The 22,513-nt window shown below is 35.7% G+C and overlaps 1 protein-coding gene across 21 annotated transcripts in view; it reads left to right on the forward strand.

Moving 5' to 3' along the window:
- LOC145279820 (otoferlin-like) overlaps positions 1-22,513 on the forward strand; it is a 1,618,966-nt gene that overhangs the window by 264,455 nt on the left and 1,331,998 nt on the right. The window lies entirely within an intron of this gene.

A 22,513-nucleotide genomic window follows, 5' to 3' on the forward strand; every position in this document is an offset into this window, starting at 1 on the left:
TTTTGTTTGTTTGTTTGTTTGTTTGTTTGTTTTTGCTCAACATGCACCTCCAAACACCCGGGCAACGCCGGGCTGAAATGCTAGTATTGTATAAAAGACTAACATTATGAAGAATATGGATTCAAGATCACTCTTAGGGTTATACGGGTTCGGTCTTTGTTTCTGTCATTGCAGGCTGTCTGAGGATATCGGCTTTCTGATTCAAATAAACTGTATATTAATTTTCTTTTTTGCTTTTATTTTTTTTCTCTTTGCAAATCTTAATGTAAAATCGATGTCTTTCGTCTCTTTTTTCTTTCGCCCCTACTTCTCTGTTTAAAGATAATGGTTTTCTGGATTAAAGAACCATAAACACCTTTGATTTTACTTAAAACAAAACAATCTTTTCAAGAAATTAACAGCATTTCATTTTGGAAAACAATCTTTTAAAGGAATTAAACCTATTTGACGTCTGAAAATAAGTCTTTTATAGAACGTGAATATATTTTACTTTTTGAAACAATATTTTTTAAAGAAATTGACAGTATTTTATTTTTGAAAAAGTTCTTTTTTTACATGGTAGTCACCACTTATCAAGGCCTGAAAGCCACTTGAGGATAAGGGTTATTGCGTGTACAGTAATCAATGGGATAGTATCGTAGTAATCGTTAGTAATGGAGTTTTGATAAAGTGTCTTAAGAGGGCGGTTTATCCGGAATTTGTTATGTTGGACTTGAAACATCCAAATTGTAGTCCGGTGGGAAACAGGCAAACCGAAGAGAGTTCCACAGGCGTGCACTTCTAAGAAAGAAGCTTTGTTCATGGAATATACGTTTTGATTTAGGCACAGATAAAAAGTGGGGGGGGGAATTATTGACAATGGTTTCAGCTAGACGGGTGTTTTTCGTGAAAGATTGGCGAGGGGGGACAGAGATTGAAGCTCAGACGAGCACCTGCCATGGAAATAACGATAAAATAAAGACAGACTCGCAACGTATCTTCTGTGAGAGAGAGGTTGAAGGGAAGAGAAAAGGACATCCCCCACTAAGCCACGAAGTCTATTTCATACTCTGTCAAGGCAGGATAGGCTGTTTTTAGCAGTTTCTACCCAGATGTGGCAGCAGTACCCCATCTTTTTTAGGAGAGTGGGACTTTACTACGAAAAACGACATTTTCAAAGATTTGAAAACATTTTCGTTTGGAAATATAAATGTTGCAAGAAAGTGACATTTTTAACTTCTTTTCAAGAAATGAAAAAATATTTTACTTTTGAAAACATTCTTTTCAGAGAAATGGATAAGATTTTACTTTGGAAACCAAATATTTCAAGAAAGCGGAAACATTGTAATTTGGAGGAACAAACTTTTTTATGAAGTGAAAACATTTTTATAAATTTGAAAGAATACTACCTCGAAAATAACTAGAAATATGAAGGCAAGGAATTCTTGTATTCCTAATAAATTATTTAATAATATCAAATAGATTGAACAATGTTCTGGGACTTAAATGATCTTTTAGAGGTTTATGTGCTGTTAATATAGCCAACCAACCAATCGTGTCTCCAGGTCCCCGGGTCTTTGGTGGTGTTTTTCTGGGAGTCCCTTAATCCAACACATTATTTAAGTTTGTAAATTAGCATCTTCTATAACATAAAGGACAGTTGTCTTTTTGCATGTGTGTGTGTGTCCGATTAAAATTAACAGCTAGACAAACCCCCGCAAAGTTGATATGTTTTTTTATCAGCGTTAATTCTTTGACTCTAAACTGGCTTAGATTTGTTCAAGGAAGAGAGTCAGTTTTCAAACCATGTTATGTACTAACTGGAATGGAGTAAATGTGATATTTTAATCAAGCAGTTAATTCCTTTATACCACCTCCTTCTTCGAGGAATCTATAAAGTGTGTATGCCCATATAGAGGAATGGGCTGGACGGAAAAAGGAGAGGTGGAGAGAGGGACAGATAACGGTAGAATGGGGAATAGAGAAATAGAAGTTTTAATAAAAATATGGTGCACCTTTAGCTTGGCACATGTCGCATTGCCCTTCTAGTTCTAAATAAGAGTAGTTTTTTTTAATTTTGATTTGTTTTGTTTTTTTAATTTTAATTTAATTTTTTTTTCCAGACACCTATTCATAGAAAGGGAGAAAGATATACGTTGAATTTGATGGTTAATTATATATATATATATATATATATATATATATATATATATATATATATATATATATATATATAATCAAATTATATATATATATAATCAAATTATATTATATATAATCAATCAAATCAAACGATACCATGTTTTAAATAAACTTGATACGCCGGACGGAAAGACAAATTCAATGAAAGCACATAGACAGGTTTTTCCTTAACTAACGCAAGAGGTGATTACCTTGTAAACATAAGGGAAAGAGATAAAAGAAGATAGCCCATACCCCAAAGGAACCCCCAACAAACAAAAAGGAACTAAGAGAAGATAATTCTAAATCTTTGTGCTAATATTTATACAAATATTAATATTAATATTTTTCAAGTATTAATATCGAAAGATTTCGGATCTTTTAGAAATTAAGGTGCAAGGGGGATAATTCTTAGCAAACTGATGGTCATTGATAATTTAACAGAATGTGTGTAGTGTGTTATTATTATACGTTATAAACAATTTCAATGGTAGATTTCGCTCGAAGGTGGGTCGATCCAGTTAAAACTATAAAATAGCTTATTTTTCTAAAAGAAAACGTATTTATTCGATAATAGGATGGAATATAGGGTCAAGATGATTCTTGGTTTTTCATATATTATGTTCCTAATATCTTTTCTTATCTTCGGTCCTTTCTCTTTATCTTTATCCGACAGGTCATTTCAGTAAAAATAAGGGACAAATCTAATTTACATAAATATATCCACTTATAATAATTAATAGTCAGGAAGAGACTTATTAGATTAAGGGCTATTTTGGGCTATATTTAAGACTAGCGGGAGTACCCGGCGTTGCCCGGGTGTGTAGAGGTGATGTAGTAAGGAACCCAAGGGTGGAGAGAGGTGTTAAAAAAGTGTTAGTAGCGGGGGAGTGGAGAAGTTGGCGAGGGGGGTGAAAACAACAGTAGGCAGCCTGGGTGGAGAGAGGTATTAAAAAAAAAATATTGTAGGCAGACAGGCTCCAACCCGTATTGCGAAGAAGGAAAAGAAGGTGAAAAAAACTAACGTTTTAGCTAATGCGTCCATCGCGAAAACGGAAGTTGCAAGCGTTGGAATTAACGGTAGTCAATCGAAAGGAGACGATGACTTGCGAAAATTTTGACGAATTAAGCGACCCCGTCTTGTAAAAAACGGTCTAGTTGACGGTGAGGGAATTAATGTTTTTGGACAATTTTCCGATATTAGTTTTCCGCGACACCGAGCTTTAACGCGATACTGATTTCGTCACATTCCAACACGTCTGTCGGAAGTTTTTGCGAGACATACAAACACACGCACACATGATGCCTTTTATGTATATTAGAAGAGATACTAGCGGTTGTTTACTATCTCAGATGTAGGAACGACACTCCAAACATTAGCGAATTGTAACCTAGTAGAAATATAGGAAAATGCCAGGTGTGAAAAGGTTTTTAAATCCGCAGAAGCAGCCCACGCTCTTTGCAGCAGATTTGACAGTAGCTTCTATGAGTTTTAATTCCTATTACCTGTAAATTTTAGATCAAGAGGTTTGAATGTTGAATTCTTGTATATGGGGCGTATAAGCAATGGGAATTAGTTGCTGGAAATTTTTCATATAATTGTTAAAAAGAAAGGAGATTTGTTTTAGTATCATCAAATGTAACCGTCCATTTTGGGCTCATTCTACTATGGGTAGTATGTTTCATTGCCTTGGACATATGTGTGCATTCGTTTTGACCGCGTGTTAAGGATAGAGCGTTGTGTTTTAAGAAAATAGAAGTAAAAAACTCGTTTACTTATAAAAACAAGTATTTGTGTTTTTAATTTCTTAGAGGGAAATAGAGAGATTACTAGTGAATCTATTTGCTTATCGCATAAAAATCTAGTAATGTTATTTACCTGAACTGCTGAACCGCTGGAATTTCACTACACCATATCACCCTACATGTATATTTCTTCTAACTATAGATTCTACTTTTTCCTTATTTTTCGCGAAAAAATTCACTTGACTTTGAAAAAGTTCTATATTTCGCTCGTGTGCTCTTTAACCCCATGTTCTTATCCTGTTTAAATATTAATATTCTACTGTTTTCATTTCCACGCCTGTCTGGCATAACCCTACTGGATCCTAGGTGTTTTCATTGATGTAAGCATTACAGAAAATACCTGCCGACACGCAGATAAAGTTATGCAATCATCGAGTGAAATTTTTTTCTCTCTCTTCATATATAGGTTTTGTCAGCTGTGATGGCATTATTCACGCTAAAATAGTCACGCCGCCATGGATGATAATAATACGTTGCGTCGAGGGAAGACTCGTCGATACAGTCGACGCTTTGAGATTGATTGGTTTTTTATCGAGAAAGATGAAAATATTGGTTCTATTTATTTATTTATTTCATTTTTTTATTATTATTATTATTATTATTATTATTTATTTATTTATTTATTTATTTATTTATTTACTGTTAGTGTTAATCTATAAGTACTCGCTAAGCTTTGTTGGGAAAGAAAGGCAAAAGATACAATCACGAAGATATGAATGAATTACAATGTTTATCTACATGTTTGTTTGTATACGGCGTCATCACGTTGATGCACTGGTTCGCGTTAGATTACCGAAGTTAAGCAACGTCGAACCTAATCAGCAGCAGGTGATTGATGATTTAAGAATACGAGGTGCTGTATTGTACCTATTTACTATGCCTCCCCACGGGACAGCGTTAGACACCAGGGTCGTTTTTTAACGTGGAGAAAAGGTACAAAAATAAAAATTGTCTCAGTCGTGAAGGATTTCTCCTCCACCGAAAGAGAACAAGAAATATAAGTGCAGCACCTGAAGAACAGACGGTATTTATTTGCTCCCCCACCGAGCAAATTAGGCACAAGGCCGATTTTTAATGTGAGGAGTGAAGGGAGGGGGAAGGGAAAAAGGGGACCAGCTCCCGAGAGGTGGGAAATGGGAGCTGGTTAAAGGTCAGGCATGTGGGGTTGCCCCCACATCTGGTCTTTGCTTGCAGTATCTGCCGGAACAGATACTACACTTTGATCTTGGCCCGAAGGCCAAGTAAAAAAAAAAAAAAAAAAAAGTGCTGTATTGTAGGCGAACGTCGAACCTCTCTGCAAGAACTACAAAAACCTAATGTCGTCATATTCCCTTACGAGGATATGCGTGCGCCTGGAGAATGCTTGCGAATGTGATACTGCTAGATACTTCCCTCTTCAGCGGAAGCTGGTTTAACCAGGGTGAATACCACTGGATGAAATAACATATTTGTCTATATCCGCATGCATATATGTTTTTATATTTCTATATATAGGATTCACTCCTAAACTAATGAACCAACCCTTAAGAATTTGGAAATTTAGACGTAAGATTGAAGATGTGAGCTATATTCAGTGTCATTTTGTTTTAAGCAATGGGGGGGGGGTAGAAAATCCAGAAAATTCAAATACCTCCGTTTCAAAATTAAATATACATCAATTAATAAATATCCCTCTTGGCGTATTTAAAAATATTTTATGGATATGATAAGGATCACAATCTTCCATTTAATATTTCAGATTTGCATTAAAATATATCTATAGCCATTAGACATTAATTAGGCACGGCTCTTTGAATTTCAGTTTCTTCTTAAGCCTCCTTAATTTTAGACTTTTTTTAGAATCAAAATCATTAAAGGATTTGATCAATGTTTGGAATAAGGATTCTAGACATATGTTTTAGTTTCATTATATTTTGATTTTAATCTTCGAAGCTGGACATAAAATTGGTGTAAGTTTATTCTGTTTGGGGAATTCATTTTATTGGTCCTAGGACGGGTATACTTTAATTATATTTAAAACGAAATAATCACGAAAACTGGATATTTATTTGCTTCCCCACGTGAGCAAGTTAGGCATGACGCCGTTTTTTAATATGGAGAGGGGGAGGGAAGGGGGCTAACTCCCCGAGGGAGGGGAGGGGAGCTGGTAGTGAGAGCCTCTCTTGGTATATAGGGTTGCCCCTACATGTACCAGAAGCTCATTGCCACAAGGACACTGGTCTTTGATTGCAGTATCTGCCGGAACAGATACTACACGAGTGAGATTTCATCTAGGCCAAAAGGCCAAGCCAATCAAAAAATCTCGAAAACTGAATGAGGCATAATTAATATAAGATTCTCGGCAGTTTTAAGTCGATTTAAACCTGTAAGTTCTTATTAGATTTGTTTAGTTGCCATTCTAAACTAAATGTTAGGAAGGATATTTCAGTGCCTTTTTCTCTTAGAGAAATGCAGATACTTCTAAACATGGGAATCCATATCGTCCCGAATGTTTACAGTTGTGGGTTACGAAGCAAATCGGAAATCTAAAATTTATATGCGAGACAAACCAATTATGTACCACTTTCTTGGCATTTTATGTAAGAGCAAATTGTAGTATCTGTTCTGACACTACACTTAATTTTTTTTCCTCCAGCCATTCAAGAAGAAATTCTGCTAGATTGATTCAACATTTGTGTTAACATCTAGAGTTCTCTTTTTGGGGAACCTGGATTAAAACTCACCTTGTGTCTTACTCTCCCCTCGTGAGGAGACAAGTAAAAAGGAATACTTTTTATTTTACCGATAAATAAAATTGTAGGAATGTTTTTCGATCGATAGAACACATTGTAGTTGAGGCTAGTACAAGGTGAGCGTTGAATTATATTGTTACATTGGTAAGCTAGTGTGCTCGGGGTCCATTTGGATATTGCTAGACAAAGGTATTTTCAAAGTATATGCATTCAAGGACGTGTGTTGTTTTGTTTTTGTATGAAAAAAAACGTCTTCAGAAAAACAAACTCAAATTCTAGCATCTTATAAAAATAATAATTAGCCCCTAAAATGTATAATTGAATAAAATTCTCAATAAAAGAATAAAGTTGAGTCACTTAATAATGTGAAAATATAAATATTAAAACTATTCTTTATGCAGAGGAGAGGCTTTAATTGAATTTGATTATAAATCAGGGGAAATGAAAATGTTATTGATTGCCTGTTAGGCCACAGTTAAGCCATTTACGGTTTGTTCCGTAAATAACAAACGAAAACATTTGTGTCTGTATTGACTGCGCAGCCGATTGTCGAAGAGGCTATAGTGAATCAGAGAATTTCTGCAATAACGAAGTAACCCACGTTTACGTGACGCTTATGACAATGCACTCGGCTACAGAAGAAACCACTTTCCTGCTAACTTAATTATTTTTCATGTATGTGATATATTCTACCCTTCTTGAATAAATGGAATTTTCGTAGATAGGAATTTATTCGTATTATTTCGATTCATGTACTAACTTGAGTGTGATTTTCACAACGTTTCGATCGATATAACCCCCGATCTTCCTCAGGTGTGTCTTGTCGAACTCGGGAAATTGGACGGAATTTTCAAGCGGAACCCTTCACGGGGATAGCTCTTGTTCCGTCAGCCATGACTAGATAAAGGTCCTAAGTAATTCGCAATTGTATTTTTCGGTCGCCCACTCTGAGGATTGAACCTTCAACCTTCAGGAGAATATCGCTTTTTACAAATGATTTTTCCAAGTATTTTATTTATTATTGTAATATTTAAATGTTAGGTAACTATAAACAAATAACATAAATAACATAGATTATAACTGTAGCGACAATAGCAATTGTTCTTTTGGTAGTAATACCCCACGAAAAACATAGGCTACGGTCAAAGAAGATAATAACAACGTTAGAAAAGTATGTTTGTGTAGCGATCACGAAATGGGAAATTCGTTACAACTAGAATTTGAGATTCTGGAACACAAAGTAGATTCAATGAATGGCTACAATGTTCTCAAAGTTAAGACAAATACTTTGCCACGGTATATTCCGTTAGATTAAATGCATTGTAAATCATAGTCAAGGTATCGTTGGTTGTATTAACGGCATCATTGGTCGTATGGAAAGCATCATTTACAGTGTGTAACATATTTAAGGACTTTGTGCAAGACTACCTTGGTATCAATTTAAGATATTTTAGCGTAATTATAAATGGTTCCCAGGTGAATTGATAAACAACCTGCTGATTTTCAGATTAGTAACACATCAGGATAAAGCATTCACTCCCGCACGGGAGCACAAGATCAAAGTGTGGATCAACCAACCTCACCATCTTTTTGAATTGGCCTTGTTCCTAAGTTTGTTTTTTTCATTTTCCCAATTGTATTTTTTTCCTGTGAATAAAAAATTTAATATCTCAAAGTGTAGTATATATTCTGCAGATGCTGCAATCAAAGAAATATATGGGCGCAACCCCACATATCAGACCATTGCCCTTGAAGCAATCAGTTTTGGTCAATGATGAGGAAACCCTTCATACCAATTGTCACTCCCCAAGGGGGAACTGGTCCCCTTCCTTCCTCTCTCCATATTTTGAAAACGATCTTGTGTCTGATTTGCTCTCGTAAGGAAGCAAATAAATACAATCCGCATCGCGTGAGGGGGCGGGCAGGTGTTCCTTGCCGATAAAATAAAATGAAGACACGCACAGTGAATCGATAGAAAACGGCGATTTCGTTTTCACAGTTATTTCCCAATGCGACGTTGATCCCTCCCAGCCTTATCTTGAAGACCTCTGATACCGAAGTCGTTAATGACGTACGGAAAACTTTAAATCATATGTGTACAAATACAGTTAATAAAGAAACACTTTTTTTTTTATTAATAAAGATTAGATATGGGTTGTCTTTCGATTAACGATGACGGTCCTTATAAAATACAGAACCCATAACTAAAGTAGAGAAGTGATATAATTTAAATGGTTGGTTAGGGTTATTTAAGGAAAGCCAAAAAGCACATTTTTTTTTTCAATTTTTCATAAAATCTTATTCCCATATCTATCGACAGTTACGCGAAAATTATACGATCATTCAATGAACTGCTTCTTTCTCTCTTTTTACGTATTGTCAGCTATGATCTTACCAGTAACGATAAAATGATTATATCGCCATGGAAGATAAGTCGATGACGATGGATGGGCACTGTCAATGTTTTCAGATTGATTTCTTTGAATAAACACACGAACATAGATATTCCAATACTTTTATTTGGTGAGTTTATTTATTCACTTGTCTTCCTACGAAAACAATTGAATACAAGTTTGATTTTTAACGTGGCGAAAGTCCAGCTCCCCAAGAGAAGACACTTTTAATTGGAAAAAATGTTGATATAAAGCAAATAACTAATGTCTCAATTTACTTGTATCCCCGCGATAGAAAAGTTGAACAGAATGCCTATTTTTAATGTAAGGATATATAGAGAAATCCCAAAAAAGGGAGATCCGACGAGAGAATACACTGCCCCAGTCTTACTGAGGACAAAACAGATATTGTGACCTCTGATCCCGTTCAAGTCACAATGGTTGCGATCGTCTTCTCTCAGGGAGTTCTCTACATGATTCTTCCACGCCGCAGGCCTCGTTTATCGGGTTAATATGCCGATTTCCGCTGAAAATAACTAGCTTCTCATGGAGGCAAAAGCAGACAAACTCAGATATCTCTATTCTACACAATGAATTAAAACGAAATTGACAAGGTGTGTTCACATATGTACAATTGTTCAGTTCGATTTCATACAAAACACTTATGAACCTTATTCTCCGTGGTCTACGGTGACGGCGGTCGAGGGGGGGCGTCTTTTTGATTAGTGTTAACTTCTCTCGAGATCCAGCTAAATCTGAGATTTTTGGCGCGGGCATTCGCTTATATTTCGAGGGAAGGGTTGGATCGGGGTAAGCCGCCGGGCCAATCATCGGTCAGAACGTAATTTCAGAAGCTGTCCCGATTCCATATCACAGATCAACTCTGTTCACACGACCAGAGAGGTTAACAATTTGACCCCCGGTCTGGCCTTGTACTCAGAAGCCAGACGTCCTTGAGTTGGATTTCGCCAGGCCAAGAACGAAATTATATTTCGTTTTAGCTCTCAAAATGACATCACTGCCATTTTTCCCAAACAATAAAAAGTGTATGTCCGTTTTACAAAACACAATAAATTCATAACTTACCTCTTCCTTTCAGCCAGGTTACCCGCCGCTACCCAGGCACCCAATAATGCTTAACAGTTAATACCAGCATAGTTGCCCGGCCTTATTCAGTGTTTTGGGGGTCTTAATCCCACCTAATGGGGAGATCTACCGCTCTCAGAGGTGGTCACGCCACAATATTATAGTTCAAAAGTCTCGTTTCTAAAGTATATCTAAAGCCAAAAACGAAAAATTATGTTACAATTAAATTATAATAAGTATACATGTAAGAATTACTGTCACATCTTTGAAAACGTTTCATCAGTTTCATTTGAAAATATTAGATCATCAAATATTTTATTCAATAGTAAAAGTATTTCTTATATGTTTCTAAGACTTTCGATGTAATACACATTTTTCAGCGACTTTATAAGCTTGCCTTTTCTCTTCATTTTTCTTGTAGCATTAAACCTTAAGATCAGCCCCTCGAGAATAGAGAAAAAAAGATACGTCCGTGTTGGTGACTGTTGTTTTAAGTTTGAATTTGTGAATGTGCGCAAGTTTGGCGCGAAATTTTAGATAGTTGTTGTCCAATCCAAAACGTGTTATGAAATATTTTATTGGTCCCCCGACAAAAGGAGAGTGGACCTGTAAATTCACTCTTATCCGTTCGTCCGACCGCTCTTTTCTCAATAAATACGCCTTGGAATCTTTTGAAATTTTGCACAAACATTAAACATCATATGAGTAAAAAAGTAAACAGAACGGATTTTCCAAGAAAACTCCGGTTGCCCCTCACGGGTGCCTTTCTGGTTAAAATGGCTAAAATTGACACTTTTGTGCTTATTAAAAAACATTGATGCCTTGGATTTTTATAAAACTTTCTGAAAAATTGTAACTAACTGATTTCTATATAATTTTGTTTGTCTGTACTCGCGATAACTCTTGGATGTGCCCCAGGGGCTCTTTAAGGCTAATGAAAACACTTCATATTTGGGACTATTTTACCGTATCTATCCAAAATTTTCTGTGTACGTCTATTTAGCAGTTTTGCATGGTACAGAACTCAAATTTACATATGTTAAGGCCTAAAACTTCACCGTTGTTCATTTTCATCAGGATTTGACGTCCTCTGGGGAATTGGGGGCTAAATGGGGTGGGGGGGCAAATGCTGAAAGTCATTTTTTTATGTCTGGTTCACTGTGTACTCACAGGGGACCATGCATGCTTCACTTGTTAAATGATAAAATTGAAAAAATTGTAGTCATTTAAGAAAATATTTCATAGTATAAATATATTTATCGACGTATCTAGTATCTGATACGGCATTTGTGTCAGATTGAGCTGGCTTCTCTTGAGTTGCATATATATCTCGATCGGAATAAATATTTTTTTCAGTTTTATTTTTGTAGGAAGATGTCGACTTCCTGCGACATGATACGCCAGGTATTTCCAAATAATTACCAATTTTGCACTGACCAAACTCAATTTCGCATAACTCTGGTGATCTTCCGATCTAATGTGTTGGGTTTGGTCGGATTTCACATTGAAGATCAATCTAATCATAGAGTTCTCATTGCGCTGAAGTGGGACGAGATAGAAGTGTGTGAGTGCCTAGCATTCAGTACCATACAACATGATGCATTATTTAGATTATCTAAATTGCTTTTCTAACACATAAAGTTATCTTGCTGGATTTTCAAAGTAAGACAGAAATAGCATTAAAGCTAAACATTGCTTTTGATTAGCCGATTTTCATTGTTATTTCTATACTGTGTTATTAGTTACATAATTCACTACAATTTATTTTTTTTTTAATTTTCAAATCAGACAACTGCTAATATGAACAACTGAAGCATACATGGTTCCCTGTGAGTGCACAGTGAACGAGGCATAAAAATGACTAAGTTCAGCATTTCCCCCCCCCCCATTTAGCCCCCAAAGTCCCCAGGGGACGTAAAATCCTGGTGAAAATGAGCAAACGATGCAGTTTTAGGCCTTAACATATTTAAATTTGAGTTCTCCACCACGCAAAAATAAAAAAATAAAGAAATGACCATCATTTGTCCCCCATTTAGCCCTAAAAGCCCGCAAGGCCTTAACATATTTAAATTTGAGTTTTGCACCATGTCAATTTTAGCCATTTTAACGCGAAAGGCATCTCTAGGCGGGCAACCGGAGTTTACCCGGAAAATCCGTTCTGTCAATTTTTTTTTACTCATATCATGTTTAATGTTGGTGTAAAATTTCCGAAAATTCCAAGGCGTAGGTTATTAAGAGAAGTTCGGACGAACGAAGGGACAAGAGTGAATTTACAGGTCCACTTTCCTTTTGCCGGGGGACCAAAAATCTTTAGATAATCACCTAAAAATAAAAACCAGTACTTGTATCGAATATAATAGGAATTATCTACCTTTTATATGCAAACAAATACATTATTTTTAACTAAAATGACTTCACCGTATCGTTAGGTAAGATTATAATTACTAATAATTATTTTATTCATTTAACGCCACTTTTCGTTGTTTAGCGACCAGATGTTGTCTGACATTTCCCCAACCTGCTTTTCAGTTCTCGCAATTCAGTGGGTCAACTGTTTCCAGATTTCATCCTGTGCGGTTATTTTCTATGCTTTCCTTGACCGGCCAATCTTCCTACAATTTAAGGCGTCCATGCTTCTACAGTGGTTTGATCAGGGGGATGAGCGCTTCAAATGACCATACTAGCTTAATCGATTCGTCCTAAGGATAATCTCTATACTTAGCAAATGTAGTGCTTTCAACGAATCCTATGAGTTTGACGTGTTTCGTTTGGTCATATTTCACATCGCAGATGCATCTAATCATGGATCTGTCATTGCACCGTAGTTGGGTGAGAGGTGTACGTGGGTGGGCCTAGCGTTTGCTGCCATATTATATGCTACTGCTGAGATAATTAATTTCATACTACGAGTATCTTCTTTTCGTTTTTGCTTCTTTCCTGTTTCTTTTCTCTCCCGTCTATTGTCTTTCCTTATATTTCAATAATGTTATCTCCGATACCAAATATGTTTTTCACTTGACTTGTACATATGTAAAGAAGGCATTTACTATGACAGCACATTTTATAATGCATAAATCTTTTCACACATAAGTCATACACTATCCACTATGACTACGAAATTCCTACAGCTACATACCAAGAAAATAGGGCTATTACGCCTGACATAGTGATATGGGACAAGAAAGAGATAGTAGCAACCATAGTTGAAGTAAAGGTTCCTAATGATGCTGGCCTTAACAGAGCAGAGAAGGAGAAAATAACAAAATACGAAGGACTTATGTACGACATGAAAAGAAACTGGAATCTTAAGAAGGTATCAATCATTCCAGTCATTAAAAGAGCAACCGGGCTAATGAAAAAGAATTTTAAAAAACTATCTGCCGAATATACCCGGTGAACCAAGTGCAAAAGAAATACGAAAAAAAATAGCACTTAAAGGGACGGTTAGAATTTTAAAAGATCTCTCGGTTGGGGTAACTAAACTAATGGGAGAATGACCCATCCCCAGGAAAAACAAAGTGATAAGAAAATTAAACCAAGAGAAAATCACAATCTTCTATTCATCTTTAGTATATGTAGACACACACGCGCGTGCGCAAACACACGCACGTGCGCGCTCGCGCACGCAAACACATACACACACACACACACACACACACACACACGAATATGTATAACACTGAAATGAGGTTTAAGGTTTGCACCTTTTATTTATATACTTAGAGCAAAATTTCTCTTTCTCATATGCGCGTGCAAACCTTAATTCAAACGTTATATATACGTATATTTGTATTATGTATATGCATGCATATATATATATATATATATATATATATATATATATATATATATATATATATATATATATAGGAATGAGAGAGAGAGAGAGAAGAAAGGAAATGTTTAAAGAGGTATTATCTGTTATTAAACGTATCTCATTATAAGTTTGAAGAGCGAGGCATCATATTAGTAACACACATACACACATATATATATATATATATATATATATATATATATATATATATATATATACTAGCTGGCATTCTGGCGTTGCCTAGTGGTACAGTACGCTTAAACATGATATTTTGATTTATGCAGATTACGTATGAATTATTATAAAATCAACCCTCTTTTGATTATTACATATTATTTGCACGGTGGTGTAATTCGGGAAAAGAATTCTTAAAATAAAAAATAATAATGATAATGTCGTTCATCAAATTCCGTCTGTGTTTGTTTACAATATCACGTCAACTGATATTTTGGCTTGACAATGAATGCCCTGGAAAAGTCACTTGTGATTATTGTTTACTTTTAAAATATGCTAACGAAGGAATGATTTTCACCCTTTTTAAGTGGTTCCTCTTCTTTATCGTAAATTGAACTATTTAATAACAAAAAAATTAAAATCATATAGTGAGGTACACTCGGGCTTGGACAGGGGATCATTTGATCTATAGTCGAATGCTCTACCACTAACCCATATCTCCCGATTATAATAAATCTGTTTTTTAAACAGAAATGATTCGCTTAGATTTTATTATCTCTCTTGGTTCGTGTAAAGTAAAATATTACCCTACAAAAAATATTATTTTTCATTTATAAAAGAGAAAATCTATTTTTAAGATCGGATTTTGTCGAATTTTGATACTTGAATTTCTGTGTAAAACATATCCACGAACACTAATATATAAATTAGCTTTGTGTGAAATTTGAAAACGATAGGCTTAGCCGTTTCGGAACCCATGAGGAAGGAACTCACACACAAAGTGAAGTGACTCATATCTATGTATATAAATTCGTATGTCTGTCTGTTTGTTTACAATTTGATTAATATATACAAAAGGCCGTTACTTTAATATTTCATTTATTTCTATATATAGTATGGTTCTTTCAAAATATACGATTATGAGGTCACCTCATTTGTATATTTATTAAGGAAACTCGATTTTATTAAATAGCTGTATGTTAGTTTAAGTTTCTAGCGAGAGAGTTGTTTTAAGTGTTCTATTGAAAATTGTTATTTCATCAACTTTAAATAACAATTATATTGATAATATATTTAATTGAAATTATTTGGAATTATTATTTCTAACATCGATATTTTTAGAAACAGGTAGTTATTTCCCCTGGTGAGTTTTTTATGTTACGAAGTTCGAAAGATAAAAAAGAAACTCTTCCCCACATAAAATAATTTGATAGTCGCAATAAGTTTCTAGCGTGAAAAAATAATTTTGTGTAGACAGAAATATGTTTTGCTTTATTTTAAAATATTAAAAATAAATAAATAAAACGCTTACGAATAAACGAAAAGATCTCATTTGTTTGTTTTATTATTCTTGAAACGACTATAGAGAATATTTGAGCGTTCCGGGAATTGACCCCCCCACCCCACCCTACCCCCCAAAAAAAAGAAACAAGTCGAAAATTTGTATTTACGAAAAAAAAAAGGTCAGTGAAAAAAGTTTCTTTACGAAAAAAAAAAAGAAAACACACAAGCCGATAAAAGGAATTTTATTTTGTTCTTAAACTTTCTAAACGCGTTGATGTTTATAAACGTTATTATTTCTACAGCGGGCAAAGTCGTTTGCACATTAGCTTTTCCCTTTATTCGCGTTTCAGGTTGGAATCTGCCTACATGGCTAATTTTTTCGGTCGCTCCGGCACTCGCTGCTATTTTTATTGAAACAAAAGTTGTTTTGATTCATTTATTCTTTATTTTATTTTTTCTTTGCCAAGGGTGGGGTCCAATGCACTAGCAACAAAAAGTGCTCATTATCTGGAGAATAGCTTCTCTTTTTATCCATTCTGACGAAATATCTGGTGGAGACGGTATCATGTATTTCTTTGGGGGGGGCGATTACATTTACATATATATATTAGTGTTGGGACGATTAACCGGAATCGGAAAAATCGGAACTTTTGTGGGAAGCGGTATCGGAATCGGAAAAAGTTGTGCCTAATTTCCGATTCTAAAATATATTATTTTAATATTTTTCAAACTCAATTTTCTATTGCTTGTACTTTATTGTTTTTAACTATTAGTAAAACTAAACTCTATAAAACATATTAACATGTAAATAAGATGTATTTTTTTATTTTCCTAAATAAACAAAACAAAACTTGACGACAATTCAGTTGGTAAACTCTACAAGAATGCAGTGTATTTACAACATATCGAAAAAATTGTTTAAATTAAAGAAATATTTTGTCAAGAAAAATAATACCAAGCATTATTGCTAATTAAATAAGCTTCCAGTTTTTTTTTGTATTGTATTTCCATGCTTTTCTGTTTCCCATTATAATTTGCTTGTTGCTGTTTAACAGTTAAGGAAGGCTCAACCCGCCGTATCCGGTTATTCCCGTCATGTACCGGGCAAACCCGAGTAGCTTCGTGAAAATCGCTGGTCAGTAACTGCAGAAGTACCGAAGTTTGATAAGATGGAATGATAGTTAGCTATAATTAATAATAAAAAAAGTATTTGCAAACATTGGGTTTGAAAAGAAGCCTGCTGCAGTCTGAAAGGAAGCAGTGTAGTGGTAGTGTGTTTCACAGACAGGAAGTTATCACAAAAAAATCTCTTACTATGGAAATTCTACTGGAAGCTAGACAGCTGGTGGAAGAAGGAAGAATTTGTTTCAGTTGGGATAGTAACACAAGTTTTTTCTGTAAATGTCTCACACGGAGAAACCAGAGATTGGATCTCAGTCGAGCATTTTCCATGCAAATGATGATAGAGTAGAGAGAGAGAGAGAGAGAGAGAGAGAGGGGGCTATCAACGTCTCCACTGTGAAAGAGTAGCTTTAAAGAAGAGGTGATAACATTTTTCCACTAGGTTTGGAGTCAGTTTGAACTCTGCCTAGGTAGCAAAACGTTCTCATTGTTGAATCTCCTCGGATGCAGCTGCAGTATTCAATCGAAGGATTATCTGACAGGACGTTTGCTATCTACTAATTCCGAGAATCCGGCTTAGGATTTTTATCCTCGATTTCCAAATTAACAGAGATTAATTTATTTTTTGCGGACTATTGTCCTCATCCTTTTAGTTGTTTTTTCACGACGTTTCGGCCAACTATTCCTCTGACCTTTGTCAGGTGGTAACCGCGACGGGATGGGAATTCCGAATCTCTTAACTGTGTTATATTTAGGAGTCTTATTAAAGTGAGAGTCTTATTACAAGTGATGTTGTTGAGGGATGTTGTTGTAAGAGATATTCATATTTATAAAATGTTCATACTTAGAAGTGTAATAGAAGCTCTTTGAGTGAGGAGATAGTGTTGAGACAGTCTTAGTGTTCATATTGTGTATGTAAGATGTGTATGTAAAGACATTTTAAACCACATGAAATATATAAGACATATATAACAATTTTAACTTTACCTTTTGGTAGAATTACAACACAAAGACGACGTTTATAAAAACACATGATGGGTTTATTTCCATGGACCGGTCGTGGTTTTCTGAGTCAAGAATTCAAAGCTTCACATTCTAAGTTTCCAAAGTTACCGTCTCGCTTCTAGACGTTCGAATCCCAACTGCCGACTATCGTCTGTCGTCCTCAAACTCCCTCTGACTCTCCCTCAGTTTCTCCTTGCTTAACTCTAAAGTTTCTAACTATATCGAGAACTTCCCATTTTCCATGACGTCATACACATGTTAAAACATGTGTCTTCTTTCACGTGTTCTGGAAATGCGTGTCCAAAACTTTTTCCTTTGTTTACAAAAGGAATTTAAACCTATATTCCCAGTAACCTATATTTCCAATATGCTAAAAACGTGTTTATTAAATTATCTTGTAGTTGCATTCTTTCAATTGAATTTTCATAACAGAATTGACAATGCACATTCTTTTCTTAAAACTATTTTATCTCTAAGCTTAACAATGGTTTGTTTTACATTCCATTTGCTAATTCTCTATCGTAATCTATTTCTAAACCTAAATTACGAGGTTCGAATTTCGTCTATTCTATTTCATTTTCATTTTAACTAAATCTCTCTTTTTTATACTTACATGAAAAGGGGACAGCCCTTATCATGTGACAACTGCATCCTCAGCAATTACTGCTTTCCATAGTTGTTGTGGTCTTACCACGTTTTTTATCCCGCTGGCGCAGTGGATAGAGACGTTGAAACTCTACGGTTCCAGGTGAGCATTGTCTGAAGATAGCGGTTTCAATCCTACTCAAAGCCGGTCAGAGGCTTACTTGGCCAAAAACGTGGTAAGACGACGACAACAACTATGGAAAGCAGTAATTGCTGAGTATGCCGTTAGGAGATTCGGAGTTCCTATCCCGACGCGGTTACCATTTGATGAAGGCCAGAGGACTAAATACCATAACTTCGAGAATCTGATTAACAAAAGAAGAATTAAGCAGATCGATAGGCTATAAATAGCTAATTCTTACGAATTTTGTTTCGTTTTTCTTTTTTCTTTTTTTTCTGTATATATGTTTGCTTATAGATGTGCAAACTTTTCTCAGTCAGCGGGTCAGTGGGGTCAAACGGTTGTGGACAGTATCTGTGTCCACTCTGGCCATCATACTGCGATAAGGGAGAAGAGAAGGCGTTGAGACGCGATGGCGCCCACTTGGAGAGCAAATTCAATTTACGCCGTGTCACGTAAGTGTCAAACAAGAAATGAAGATGATCATTTTGCTTGTATTTCGTTAGAAGATCTAAACATCGATTGATGATCTTGATAGCAACTAAAAGGACGGGAAGGGAAGTCACGGTAGCGTGACGGAGGAAATAAGTGGGAATTTATTTGATAAATGAACGTAAAGTATCAATTGACTACGAAAAACATCAGAAAATCGTAAAATTACCTAATACTGAATATCTATTTTCTCTCTTTTTTCTTTCTTTTTTCTTTCTTTCTTTTTTCTCTCTTTCATTCTTTCTTTCTTTTTTCTCTCTTTTATCTTTTTTTACATGGAGTTCACCACTTATCAAGGCCCAATGGCCACTCAGGGATAAGGGTTATTGTGTGTACAGTAATCTAAGGGATAGTATAGCGATAGTATTGGAGAATTGGTAAGGCGTCATTACTTAAAGGGGTCATCAGGAATTTGTTTGTGTTGGACTTTGTTCATGGTATCTACGTTTGGATTTAGGCACATATAGGGAGTGGGGAAAACTATTGACGTTGGTTTCAGCTAGTCGGGTGTTTTTTGAGAAAGATTGGCGAAGAGGGACCAGAGAATGGAGCTCAGACGAGCACCTGTCATGGAAATAACGATAGAACAATGACAGGCTCGCTACGCCTCTTCTGTGGGAAAGAGGTTGCAGGGTAGAGAAAAGGGCATCCCCCACCAAGCCACGGAGTCTATTTTGTACTCCATCAAGGCAGGATAGGCTGTTTTTTACAGCCCCGACCCAGATGTGGCAGCAGTACTCCATCTTTGGACGTACTTGGCTCTTATATAGATAGAGAATTGCATCATTAGTGAGATATCTTCTGGAGCGGTAGAAGGATCCCACCATTTTCCCAGCGACCTTGGCCACAGACTTGATGTATGCGTTCCATTTCAGATCAGGTGTAAAGGTCAAACCCAGGAGCTTATCAAATCATGGGGCCTCCCTTAGACGAGAGCCATCCATTTCAATTGATGCCAGATGGGGATCAGAGCGTTTATGATATAGAGATAGGAGCTTGGTCTTAGATGCATTAAAGGTAACCAGCCACTTCTTTCCTCATTGTACCATGCGCTCAAGATCAGAGGAGAGAGAATCAGAGAGAACATCATCATTTACGCCCTTTGATGTGTTGCCATAGATGGTCGTGTCATCAGCATAGATGTCAACGAAATATTTTAGTATGTGTTTTGGGAGATCATTGATGTAGATCAGGAAGAGGGTTGGACCCAGTATGGACCCCTGAGGGACTCCAGCATTAATATTGTGGGCCTCTGATTTATGCCCATCAACAACTACTCTTATGAGCCTGAGAGAAATGACTTAATGATAGAGAAAACATTTCCAGTTATACCGTAGCTGGAAATCTTGTGTAGTAGGCCTTTATGCCAAACCTTATCAAAGGCTTTTGATATGTCGAGAGCAATTGCCCTAGAAATGAAGCCTTTGTCGAGAGATTCACTCATCCTATGAGATATAACCATTAGCACATCTGCTGTAGATCTAGCAGAGCGGAAACCATATATACGGGTCGCTAAGAAGGTTATTTCTGCTGAGGTGGTTGACTACTTCTCTATTTATTGTGGATTCCAGCAACTTACTCATGACACACAGGAGACTTATTGGTCTGTACTGAGAGGGGGATGACTTATCACCTGAATTCTTAAATACAGGGCATACTGATGAGGTTTTCCAGGGTGTTGGAAAGCACTTCTCCTTAAGGCAACGCTTAAACAGTTTGGAAAGTATGGGGGCAAGTTCTGGTTGTAATTTTTTAACACTATAATTGGAATACCGTCGGGACCAGTTGCTTTACTGGAGTCACGGTTCTTGATTAGCTTGGCGACCTCACGCAGAGATATTTGTATGTTGCATAGCGTGTTGTCTGTTATAGGAGGGAGTATGGGGAGTTGATGACCTTCGTCACACAGGGTAGCATTTGCCGCAAAGTTTTTGGCAAATAGTTTGGCCTTGTCCGATGCTGTCGAGATGACCTCTGGTCCATTGATAATTGTTGGGATAGAGCGCACGTTTCTGTTCAATATCCTATTTGCTATTTGCCAGAACTGGTGGGAACCAAGCCGCTGCTCAGCTACTTTGGACTTAACGGATTACGCATATAGTTCTCTTGCATTTTTTATTACTCTTTTACAGTGGTTGCTGGCGGTTCTGAAAGCAGCTTTAGTTTCAGTGCATCTATTACGTTGGTAGCTATGGAAAAAGTGATTTCTGTGTGCGATGGCAGCAGCACATTCGGGGAAGAACCATGGCTGGCTGTTAGGTTTTTGTTGGAATTTTTTGGATGGTATGAATTGGCCTATGCCTACAAGTAACCATTCAGTCAGATCTGATACTATAGAGGACACATCCTTTTTAAACATGGAATGGAGAGGGAGATCAGATATGAATGTACGGAAGCTATAGCAGTGTCAGAAATTTCGTGAAAATAGTGAATAATTCCACCCCATCTTTCCAAGCTTATAACTCCTCGAAAAATGTAATTCAAGCCCTAATTTTTTTTTTCAATTAAAGGAGCAAGGACCAAGGTTTTATTAAAAAAAAAAAAAAAAAAAACAATGTGTTTTTTTTTTAAAAGGTTTTAAACTTCGGACTTTACAGGTAAATTTCTAAAAAAGCGATTTTTTTTTGTTTTAAATTTGAATATATTATTTATTGACCTTTTCTCTTCAATTTGTGATATATAAAACTCCACGACATAAATTAATTATTTACTTTTTAATAGACATTTCAAAATGAGAGGCGTGAATTATTCGACCCCCTATCTTTCTAAGCTTATAACTCCTCGAAAAATGTAATTCAAGCCCTAATTTTTTTTTCAATTAAAGGAGCAAGGACCAAGATTTCATTAAAAAAAAAAGACAAAAAGAAACAATGTGTTCTTATAAAATAAGGTTTTAAACTTCGGACTTTACAGGTAAATTTCTAAAAAAGCGATTTTTTTTTTGTTTTAAATTTGAATATATTATTTATTGACCTTTTCTCTTCAATTTGTGATATATAAAACTCCACGACATAAATTAATTATTTACTTTTTAAGAGAAAGTTGAAAATGGGTGACACTCGGGGGGAGCGTGAATTTAAAAAAAAACGTTTGTCTAAAATATTATATTCGGTTTATTGGAAAGAACATAAAATTTCACATTGACCCTGAAAATATCGTAAAAATAGAATCAATAGAAAAATTTTGATAGATTTTTAAAATTTAAAAATTGAAAAATATTGAGTTTAAAAATTGAAAAATATTGAGTTCGGAAAATTCATTACTGTTTTAAAAAAAAAAATATTTTTATTACTTTTAAAACAACTGTAATAGTTTATTTTGGAAGTATAATCCATAAAGAAAATAAATAACCCACTTTTAACAGCGAAATTACGAGATTTTTATATTGTATTCGCAGTTTCGTGTTAGGGGTGTCAAAAATTCCTACAAAAATTCTGATACTGCTACGGAAGCTATCCCAGTCCGCCATAGAGTATCGGTATACAGTACGGTGGAGAGGTACGTCTGTAGATTTATTATATTTCATTTTTATCTTAACTGATACGACGCAGTGGTCGGAGGATCCCAGAGGAGATAGAACGGAACATGAGCATAGCTCAGGGGAAGTGGATAGAAAAAGGTCTAGGAGGCTTGCGAACTGACCGGTACTATCGGGCACACGGGTGGGCTCACGGAC

Source organism: Euprymna scolopes, chromosome 7 (genome assembly GCF_053919585.1).
Source record: "Euprymna scolopes isolate OS-2025 chromosome 7, ASM5391958v1, whole genome shotgun sequence".
In the NCBI taxonomy this organism is placed as follows: Eukaryota; Metazoa; Mollusca; class Cephalopoda; order Sepiida; family Sepiolidae; genus Euprymna; species Euprymna scolopes.